The following is a 10,633-nucleotide window of genomic DNA, read 5'->3' as shown; positions in this document are numbered from 1 at the left end:
TTTTCATACAACAGACCATATACATGCCTGCCCACTCTGATTGGTGTAAGCACATTGACTTCATCGGTTTACTGCTGATTAGTACTGGTGTGTGTATATATATGTATATATGAATGGCTTCAGGCCATATATGAAGTAGGAAATGAAAAATAAAGAGATGGATGCTGTAGAACCGGGTTTGCAACTGGTTTAAACTGGCATGACCCCACTACATCTCTGGAGCGATTTTGATTTATACCAACTGAGGGGGATAGTCTAAGATGTACCCCAGTCTAGGCAACATCCCCTAACCATCATTTCTTGTCAGCTTTGTATAACCCATTGTTTCTTGCTGGCTAGGCTGCATTATTACCTTCACAGGTCAAGAAAGTCATAACAGAATCACATTTTGTATCTTAGTTTCTTGCTGCTTTTTTTTGGCAATTTGAAAAGAATAAAAGGTTAACAAAGTTAAATACCTTGGCACACTCACAATGCCGGGGTGTGACTTCTGATGTTAAGGTATCAGTGGTGTTGAAATAAAGCACTTAAAGAGATGGAAGACAGGCCATGCAAGACCAAAAGTTCATATTAACAGCAGTACTTAGTGTATGAAGCACAGCAAGTGACATGCTGTTATTGGGAGCTCTCACTATAATTGTTTGGATGGCATCAAGATCTTTTAGATGATTTAGTGTTAAAGAAGAAAAAAAAATAACTTCTGTTCTTAGCCATAAACTTCTCCACCACAGGTTGACCAGAAGTTATTAACATAAATAAACCAACAAAATATTTCTTGTTTTCATTCTTACTTTACTACCTAACCAATCAGAGGAGTTCTGTAAAACTGTTAAGTTGCACATGCATATGACCACACACTGTGGGAAAACTTAACAGAGGAGGCCAGTGGAGCTGAAGGAGAAAAATAAAACTCTTCTGTGTGGGTCTTTTACTGAGAGTTCCTCATATCACACACTCAGGAAGTATTTATACTAACACAAAAGAAGCATGGAGTTTTGCTCCTCGATGCCATTGGTCTTGCAGTGACTATAAGGAGGATCTGCACAGCATCACCTTTTCTAGGACTCCCATTTTTCTTCAGGTCCTCCACTGTGTCTCTCTTTCCTATCTAGTTTCTGGCCAGTATGGCTTTGAAAAGAATAGTGTCAGGATCATGTCATCTGTTCAGTGGTCTTTTGCCAGCTCCTAAAAGGAAAGAATCAAGTTATACAGAAAAGTTAATGTAAGCAGCAGAGAGAGAATGTTGGTGTACTAGAGAGACAAGAGAGTAAAGACCAGATGTTGCACTACCATAGGGTACATACAGGTATTATATTTAGATCAGTCTAAATGGACTTGGTTTAATCTAAGCCTGTAATTGTGCAAGCATTCACAGGGTCTAGGTCAGGCTAAAAACGGTGCATGTGACCTAAACTTAGGTCATGTCCAAGATATGCTAAGTCTAAATCAATATGAGGTAGACTATTTCACTGTCCTCTGGCATCCCAGCATGCGTTGCAGGCCCTGTTTCCCCCTCTCCTGATCTAAGACTTCTTCCACAGGGAGGTGCACTGGCACTTGGCCTGCATTCGGCTGCTTCAGCTGAGTACTCAGCAAACCCTGGCCCTGAGGCTGTCTCAGGGCTATAGAACCCCAACCCCTCTCCCCAGTTCTGCCTCAAGCTGCATGGCACAGACAAGGGGCAGGGTGGGGTCGACACCAATGTAGCAGTGCACCTCACATTCCCCAAGTATAGATTCATATATGTTAGGGTTGGAAGGGACCTCAGCAGATCATCGAGTCCGAGCCCCTGCATAGGCAGGAAAGAGTGCTGGGTTCAGATGACCCCATCGAGATGCCCATCCAACCTCCCCTTGAAGACCCCCAGGGTAGGGGAGAGCACCACCCCCCTTGGGAGCCCATTCCAGACCTTGGCCACTAACTGTGAAGAAGTTCCTCCTAATGTCCAGTCTAAATCTGGTCTCTGCTAGCTTATGGCCATTATTTCTTGTGACCCCCAGGGGCATCTTGGTGAGTAGAGCCTCACCAATTCCCTTCTGTTCTCCCATGATGAATTTATAGGCAGCCATAAGGTCACCTCTCAACCTTCTCTTGCGGAGGCTGAAGAGGTCCAGGTGCCCTAGTCTCTCCTCGTAGGGCTTGGCCTGCAAGCCTTTAACCATATGAGTGGCTGACCCTCTCCAGGTTATCCACATCCCTCTTGAAGTGTGACGCCCAAAACTCCACGCAGTATTCCAACTGCAGTCTGGCCAGTGCCCGATAGAGGGGAAGTATCACCTCCTTGGTTCTGTTTGTCATGCATCTGCTGATGCATGATAAAGTGCAGTTAGCTTTTCTGATGACTTCGTCACGCTGATGACTCATGTTCATCTTGGAGTCCACTAGGACTCCAAGATCCCTTTCCGCTTCCATGCTACCGAGGCAGTAGGTGTGCTGGACATTTTTCCTCCCTAGGTGCAGCACTTTGCATTTCTGCTTGTTAAATTGCATTCTATTGTTTTCTGCCCATTTGGGCTGTGCTCCCATACCCTTGGGCTGTGCTCCCATATCCCCAAGACATGTCATGAAGTACTCACCCTCAAGACCTACACACAGACCCAAACAGGGAGGTTAAGAGAACCCCAAGACTCAGGTGCAACCCCAGACCCCAACACTCACATACTGAGTCAGAAACCCGAAGCTCCAGGACTTGGGCACAGCTGCACACCCTGACACTCATGCACAAAACCAGACATCCCAAACCCAAGGACATGGACACTGCTGCACAGAATGCCCCCCACCCCTCCACACACATGCACATTCCAAAGGTCAGACCCAGGCACCCTAAAAGCCAGACCTTTGCATGGACCCACCTGCCACAAATGAAAGCTGATATGAGAGGTTTAGCTCTAGTGGGTGGTGCAGTGGGGTGAGGTGGGTTGGAGGCAGCCCCTCAGGACTGGACCAACATGGAGGAAACTCTGTCAGCTCTGGGACTTGGCAAATGTTGGCATTTACCTGGGCTGTGTCAATAAAGGGTGCTGGTGGAACATTTCTGCTGGCAGGTAGATATCCCTGGAGAGCACCTGTGCCTGGTAGGGGCGCGCGCACACACACACACACACATAACTACAACATACAGATTGTAATGTATACACAGTATATATTTAAGTATACTCCAAACCGTATGAGTTTTGACTATTTTTATTTCCTATTTAGCTCTTGGCCCTAACTATCATACACACTGTCTTAGTCATTAAGGGATTAGGGATGGCATTTGCTCTTCATCATACAATATTTCAGCTGGTGTTAATCATTGTAATCTAATTTACACAAAGGGATGAAGGCAGGAGATCAATGTACCTGTGATCTCAGAACTCTGCAGGTGGAACCCAGAGATTTGAAAAAAAGGAACCGAAGGATAATATCATGACTAGAAAACAAGCGGTGAAGATGTCAGGCATTGATATATAGGATCTTTTAGGATAGCAGCAGATATACAGATAAGGCATGCTTGTAGTCCCAGCACTTAAATAGTCGGGTGCATGACTAATTGAGATAAAAAGAGATACAGCAGAAGTATCAGGAAGCACTGGTACAATTCTGGCACAGATGGGTATCAAGTGTCCAGAAACGAGGGATCAGTGCTGGAAGAATACCATTCTGGCCCATAGGGATACCTCAGTATCTGACAGCAAGAGAGTTGGGCTGGGGTCAATAGGTTTTGAGAGGATTGAACACTAACTGCTCAAAAAAATTGATGTCTTTTATATGAACTCCATTGCAAGAGCCCTCATCTCTGTCTCCACCCCGCCACCCCCTTGTACTTAAGAACAGATACATAAGTTTCTGTTTATCTTGGGAAGGGAACCACAGTTAAAATATGCTTGAAGTGAATCTAAACGAGTGACGTTGACTGTCTGTTGATGCACAACTGCAAAGCTAAGGAAAGAATCACAGAACTAATTATGAGTGGTTGGAGGGTATGAGGACTCCAGAGGGAGAAGAATGGGGACGGAGGCAATCAGCACAGCACCGTAAGACTGAACTGGATAAAAAAAGAAAGGAATGGCTGGAGACTCAAGGAAAGGCAGAACTGTGAACCTTCAAAGAAACATAAAAATCAGTTTTAAATGGGGTTGGTCTTCTTCCCCTTTCTGGGGAAAAAGAAATTAGGGATGAGGTGGAAAAAGAAACATGGAAGAGCCAAAACATAGGGAAATTTAAACCTGAAGAATGTCTGAAATAGGGAAATGGAGGAGGAACCTTGAGGCTAGGGAAAGAAGAGGAAGCTGTCTGCTGGGATCATTTGGGTGGAAGTGGTTATCAGAGGGCCTTGAAATTCTGGAAGCAGCTCCAAAAGGGTGGAGCATCTATGATCTAGAACAAGTGATGTTGAGAATGACTCTGAAGAAGAACTTTTAACTCTAGAGCAGGAAAGGAGCTCATTGGCTCTGTGAGGGATTGCTTTGGAATACAATAAAAGAAATTCCTAAGTGCAGGTCTGTTTCCTCCATGGTGTACCAGGTAGTAAGATACTCTTTGTCATGCAGAAGCAGTGCTTTGTGTGTGTGTGTGTGTGTGTGTGTGTGTGTGTGTGCGCGTGTGTGCGTGTGCGCGCACTTGTATGTACCTGTGTGCGCACATGTGCATTGCATGCATGCACGTGTATGTGCACACATTGATACAGTTTTTTGGTACGTGCAAAGAAAAGGGGAGTAGAGACTATTTCCAAGTGTGTTTTGAAGTAATTTGCTTTGGGATCCTGAAGTATGCGCAGGGGAGGGAGGGTGTATGAGCATAACAAATAGGCAAGCAATTATGCAATGCAAAAAAAACCCAACCCCCAAAAACAACCCAGTACATAATATATGACCCTACCACAGACCACACAGTGTTTGATGAATTATAGACAATGAGAATTTATGCAGAAGAGATGTGCTGTATATATTTTCATATAAATTCCAAGAATATATTGCCATGACATAACCATTATTTTTATGGATAACACTGGAAATGGGTATAGTTATTAGACTTGGTCCTACAGACTAGGGAAAAAATAAAAACAATTTTACAAGTTTTTTTTCTCCCCATTTCAAACCCATTTATCTTGCCCACTTTTAACAGCATTCTTTTTGTTCTCTTTTCCATTGTTATCTGGCACTTCCTGGTCTATGGCTCCTATTAGATTCAGTTTTCATTTGTATTGATGGGACTTGGGTATTTATAACTCTGTCTTAGGTGTATAAAGGATCCTTGTTTCTATAGATAAATGGTTCTTGTTTCTTCATGTTCCTTAAAATGCTTATTCTCACAAGACACCTGCGTGTTGAAAAGTGATGGTATCCCCATTTTAGAGATAGGCTCTGAGGTCCTGAGGCCCTGCTTCATAAAGGCACATGGACAACTATCTGCCTCTTCAGGCACCTTGGATATTTTCAAAGCCCCTATTGAACTTCCCCTCCACTCACGCACACAGTCAGCCCCCTAAGCTTGTGCTTGTTGGCATTTGCAGAGCTGTACAGAGTTTTGGCAGAGCCCTAGAGAGGGTTCACACACTGTGGAAAGGAATATCTAGTTCACCAGTGGGACCTTTTCTTGTAAGGCTTGAACACCAGCTAACACTGTAAGGCTCAAACTGTGGCTAACATCTACCTTCCAGCTGCAGAGATAACCCACACTTGGTGGACAGATAGAAGAGTGTCTACACAAAAACCTGCTGGGGAAACACAAGAAAACACAGAGGAGCAGAGGGAAATACAGGGAAACAGAGGAAGTGTGAACGAAATACTGAGCATAATTAGAATTCACGGAGCCAGGGGCAGATCCAGGATTTCCCAAGGAGGGGTGCAGGGCTGGCTGCACCCCTCTGCTCCCAGCCATTTCCCCCCAACACCAATGCAGGCACTGTGGGAGCCTCCAGGAACATTTTAAGTCCCTAAAGCAGATTAAAAATTGCCCTTCTTTCCCCTTTGTGCTCAGAGGCACATCTCCTACCTCGCCTTCTCTGCTTCTTTCACCTGCCATTTTCCCAAGAAAAGTTCCAAACCTACTTTTGCCCACCCCAGACAGGCTGCCTGAGGGCTGGGCTCAGCTAGTGATGGGGATGGAGACCAGGGCAGCAGCAGCAGGACTCCCTCACCTTCCCACTCCTGCTTCCAGGGGACAAGGCAGGGTGGGAATCAACTCTCCTACCATGTGTTCTTGCCTCCGTCCCCATCCCTAAGTGAGCACAGCCTCCTGTACAACCAGGCTAGTAGTGACTGTTGAGGGGTGGGGATGGTGGGAGCAGAGAGGAATGTGCCTCTGAGCATGAAGAGAAGGGGAGGGAGGATTTTCACCTGCTTTAGGCACTTTTTAAGAAGTCTCTGGCGGCTCCTGCAGTGCACTACAATCCAAACTGGGGGGATGCAGCCATACCACAACAGCCCCATCTAAATCCACCCCTGCATGGAGCAACAGCATAACTGGGGGGGGGGGAAGCACAACACCAAGCACTGATGAGGAGGCATCAGAATTGCCATCCACCTGCCAGGAGTCTGCCATAGGAGCTAGGTAGGACATAGTGCATCAAGCAGTGCATCTGAGGAGTGAGGGGGAGATCAGAATGGTGCTCCCCCTTCCACTTGTCAGAGCCTTTGCCGAGCAGGGACATCCCTGTGTACCATGCATGAGGATGTGAGGGGGAGGGAGAAAACAGGGCACCAAGAAAGTATGCCTATAGGGCTGCTGCCACCTAAGCAGAGTTATCAGCAGCAGCCCAGGAAAATTAACTTTCCCTTCCCCTCACCCATATTCCCTGCCCTGCCTGTGGCTACAGTGGTCAGCATATCCCCATGCCTCTCTCCCCTGCTCTGGGCACTCATTATGCTCACTGTGCCTCTGCACTGGCACAGAAGGAAGTTTGACTACCAAAGCATGACCCACACAAGCAGATAACTTGCTTTAGAGAAAAAATAGATGAAGAAATGTAGTTGTCCAGCTGCCCCTTTATGTACATAAGTTCAGGATTCTGGCATTCTCAGCTGCTGCCTAGCCCTGTAGCTGTCTAGTGCCTTTCAACACCTAAGTGTTAGGTGGTGGGCATGCCCATAGCCCTTTAAATTTTCATGCCACAGAACTGCTTAGAGATCTAGGCATGAGAATTCATGCTTAATTCCTAATGGCAGTCTCAAGTTAGACACCACTCTGAGATCAATCTGATAGGCATTCGCAAAATAGGACTACTAGACTGGGCCTTACAGAGAAGATAGCTAGAAATAAAACAACAGAAGCCTCATCTCAATTGAAGTCTGGTGCTGAGGCAGTTTAAAAAAATCTCTCTAGGCATCTAGAGATGACTAAATATACTTAAAAATCTCACCCTCTGTGCTTTTGCCGACACATGAATAGTGAAGGATCCAGCTCAGTAGTGCAAACCCATACTCTGATCCATCCTAAAATTTGAATAAAGTTCAGGGGTCTGCCCACATAAAAGATATTGCAGGATTAAGCCTTATGCAGCATGCATGCTGATTCCTAGACCTGCTCAGGTAAAACCCCCCACATGTGGGGAAATTCTTGCTTTATTGGCTGCCCAGTCCCATTTTCCAGCTTCCAAAGGAAAGATAGCCAGTCAGAGCTGCTGCATAAAATGTGTGGCAGACCTGCCTTCCACAAGCAAGGAGATTTGGGCTCTGTCACCCTCCCATTGCCAAACAAATGAAATATTTCTCCCCTTCAGTCGTTCTAAACAGATAGTTTTTGTGCAGGATTCTGATATTTTGAAACTTGGTTTTGTTTCATTTTAGGATAAACTATTGGGGAGGGGGGCATGCACTAGTGCACTTGCATCCCCTTGATTCCTGCTCCACCAAGAGTTTAAAACCAGAACTGCTGGGCAGTGGCAGCAGCATTTCTAGTCTGGCAGTGCTTTTGACTTCATGACTCATTGTAATCTACAACCCTTTCTTCTTCTGAATGGTCTTGATGTTCCACCAATCAAGCTATCCTTTGTTCTGCAGTTCTGCTGCCTGTTAGCTGTCCTTGGTCATGAAGCTCCTGCAGATTGTCTTAAACTCATTCCAATGAAGTTATATTTGTTCTTGCTTCAATTTTAAATTAAAGGCTATGACATGGGGTATCTGCTGTCCCTCTCAGCTAGGAAAATAAAGGGATATGGGTTTCCTTTTCTCCTTTCTCCATTTCTTCCACTTTCATGGAACTCATGACTTGCTTTGCAAATCATTCGTGTGTGAAAGTTAATAGAATGGTATGCCAATAGCAGCACTTGTCTATACCATAGGACAACACTGCTCCCTATAGTCATATTTTCCATAAGTAGAATAAAGCATTTATGATCAAATGGGTAATTTGTCTTCACCCTTGTTGCCCCAGATGATGAAAATGACTGTATTAATGAGCAAGTCCATTTCATGATGCCCAATTGCTCTTGTTTTACACCTTTACTGTTATATCCTGTAGAAGTATCTGATCATCCAGTAATCATCCTATCAAGAGTATTATTGTAGCTGTATACACAATGTTTATATTCATAGAGTGGATTTTGATACATTTCTTTTTACATTTGTTAATCGCACAAACAAGAGCAGCTGGTAAAAAAGGAGAGAAAAAGTAGTACCTGGGGATTTTTGCTAAAATCCCTTAACCTCACGTTGGCTCTCATTGCAGCCTTCACAATTTATATGCATGCAAAGCAAAGGAAAAAATATTATCACTGTTACTTTATGTTTGCCTATAAACTGACAGGTACCAGCTTCAGCCAAGTTCAGAGCACTGCTTTTTATATAAGCTGACCAAATTAAACAAGATGAAATTGGGGCTATGCTGGCTCTATCTGAAGGTTCATAAAATTGCATATTAGAAAGATAATTTTGTATTGTTTAATTTGAACATTTAAATGACTACTTTTTAAGCTTCCTCTTGAAACAGATGCCACATCTTTGTAGAGCAAGGCTTTCATTCATCTAACTCAACAGTGACTGCTTTTGTACAAACTCAATTTCTGGAGTTGATATTGTGCAAATGATAACACATGATTATCTAAACATACATGGTAATGATTTTATTTTGAATATAGTCTATTTGTCTTTGTTCTGGCATTATCTACCACCAGGTGAGAAGAAAAAAACTCAAGTTATTTTTCCTCCAAAGAAAGCATAGGGTTCATGCTATTTGGAGGTAGTTTGGGGTCAGAGTTGCAGTCCATTGTTCTCCAGAAAACATTTTCAAGATGACATTTTAAGAAGTGTCTTGTGAATTGCAATTCACCGTCTCTTGTAAAATTTTCTTCACTAAATGAAGAGGAATGCCTTTCATCTTTTAAGAAGAGCAATCAATGAATTCCAAGGACTGTGAACAAATAGAAACACAAAAGAACAGAAAATGTAACAGCACCCCCAGCCCTTCTAAGGCTGGATATAACACCACTATATGTTTGCAATATATGTGTTACATAGTATATTTTTCTTCCCGGTTGTATCAAATTGTAACGAATTAGGATGAATCGAGCTCCGGTTCAAATAAACAAAACACTAGCATTTAAAAGATTATGCCCCACCTATTATCCTTTGAGTTTATTCAGCTGCTTTAGACTTCATAAAGTGATCAATTACCCCAGTACCAGAAGAAAGGCAAAGGAGAGCTATACCATCTCCTGCTTTCTCCTATATTATACCACTTATTTCAATAGTCAGCCCCATTTCTCTAAAGCCTATTTTAAAAAACCCCAAAAAACAAATAATAAAAAAAGACTTTGTTGGTTTTTCCCCTCCATGGTGTGGATGCAAAGAGAATATTTCTAGTTGCCCTAAAAAAGAATTTCCAAGCCAACAAAGAAATCTCTGGCTTTGTATTTGCCTGTAACGGTCTTTAGACGGTTCTGTACACATTGTGCATTTGGGCATTCTTCTCATCAAAATTCAGTTTTGACTCTGAAGTTTCTACAGACTTTCTCTGCTTGGCTTCTACAGAGGTTAATAGTTTATCTGATTCTCCATTCTCAGGGTATTCAACATTTCCCCTCAGAATACAAGGTTTGGCAGTACCCTGGCAGTACCCTTTGCTTAGAAAAAAGGGATATGTGATTTCCCTCCCAATATTAAACAGAGTTATGAAAGAGATACCTCACACCTGGATGCCTTCAGAACTCAAATGATTAGGCTCAGAGAGATCATGGAAAGATTTTGATTGTTTACATTAGCGGTCAGTACAATTTTATAACAGGCATTGAGAGGATCTGAATGAAAGGAACTACAGCCATTAGAAATAATTAGGGATATGTGGCATGGCCGTGCCAAGGAAAAGATGCATTATTTTTGAGCACTTAAAGTTCAATTCTATTTCACCTTTATGGCTAGGTACAGAAGTTACACATAAACTGGTTTAAGTGATCAGAAACTGGTTTAAACCTGTAACAGAACAGAAATTCGGTGCACATTCATGAGTTTAAAAATGGCTTAAACTGGTTTAAGATAAACCTGGTTGAATGTAGTATCAGACTTAACTGATTTGGGTCAAACTGGTTTATGAAACTTCTGTCCCAGACCCCTTCCTGGTAAATCAGAGTCCCACTGCACCCCAGATGTTTTGCAGCCCTGGGCTGGGCTGGAGCAGAGCAGGGTTGGCCCCGCCCCTCTCCTTCCTCACCAGAGCA

The 10,633-nt window shown here is 43.5% G+C and overlaps 1 long non-coding RNA gene across 1 annotated transcript in view; it reads right to left on the bottom strand.

Annotated features, from left to right (window-relative positions):
* Positions 1-777: 777 nt before the first annotated feature.
* Positions 778-10,633, bottom strand: part of LOC109297569 — a 243,259-nt gene continuing 233,403 nt past the window's right edge. The window contains exon 4 of the long non-coding RNA XR_002097354.1: positions 778-1,185. This is a non-coding gene — a long non-coding RNA (uncharacterized LOC109297569). The remainder of the gene's footprint in view (positions 1,186-10,633) is intronic.

The sequence above is a fragment of the Gavialis gangeticus genome, unplaced genomic scaffold (assembly GCF_001723915.1).
Source record: "Gavialis gangeticus isolate Ggan-Ray unplaced genomic scaffold, GavGan_comp1, whole genome shotgun sequence".
Classification (NCBI taxonomy): Eukaryota; Metazoa; Chordata; order Crocodylia; family Gavialidae; genus Gavialis; species Gavialis gangeticus.
Note: the sequence above shows the minus strand (reverse complement) of the source record. Positions and strands in the feature narration are given on the sequence as shown.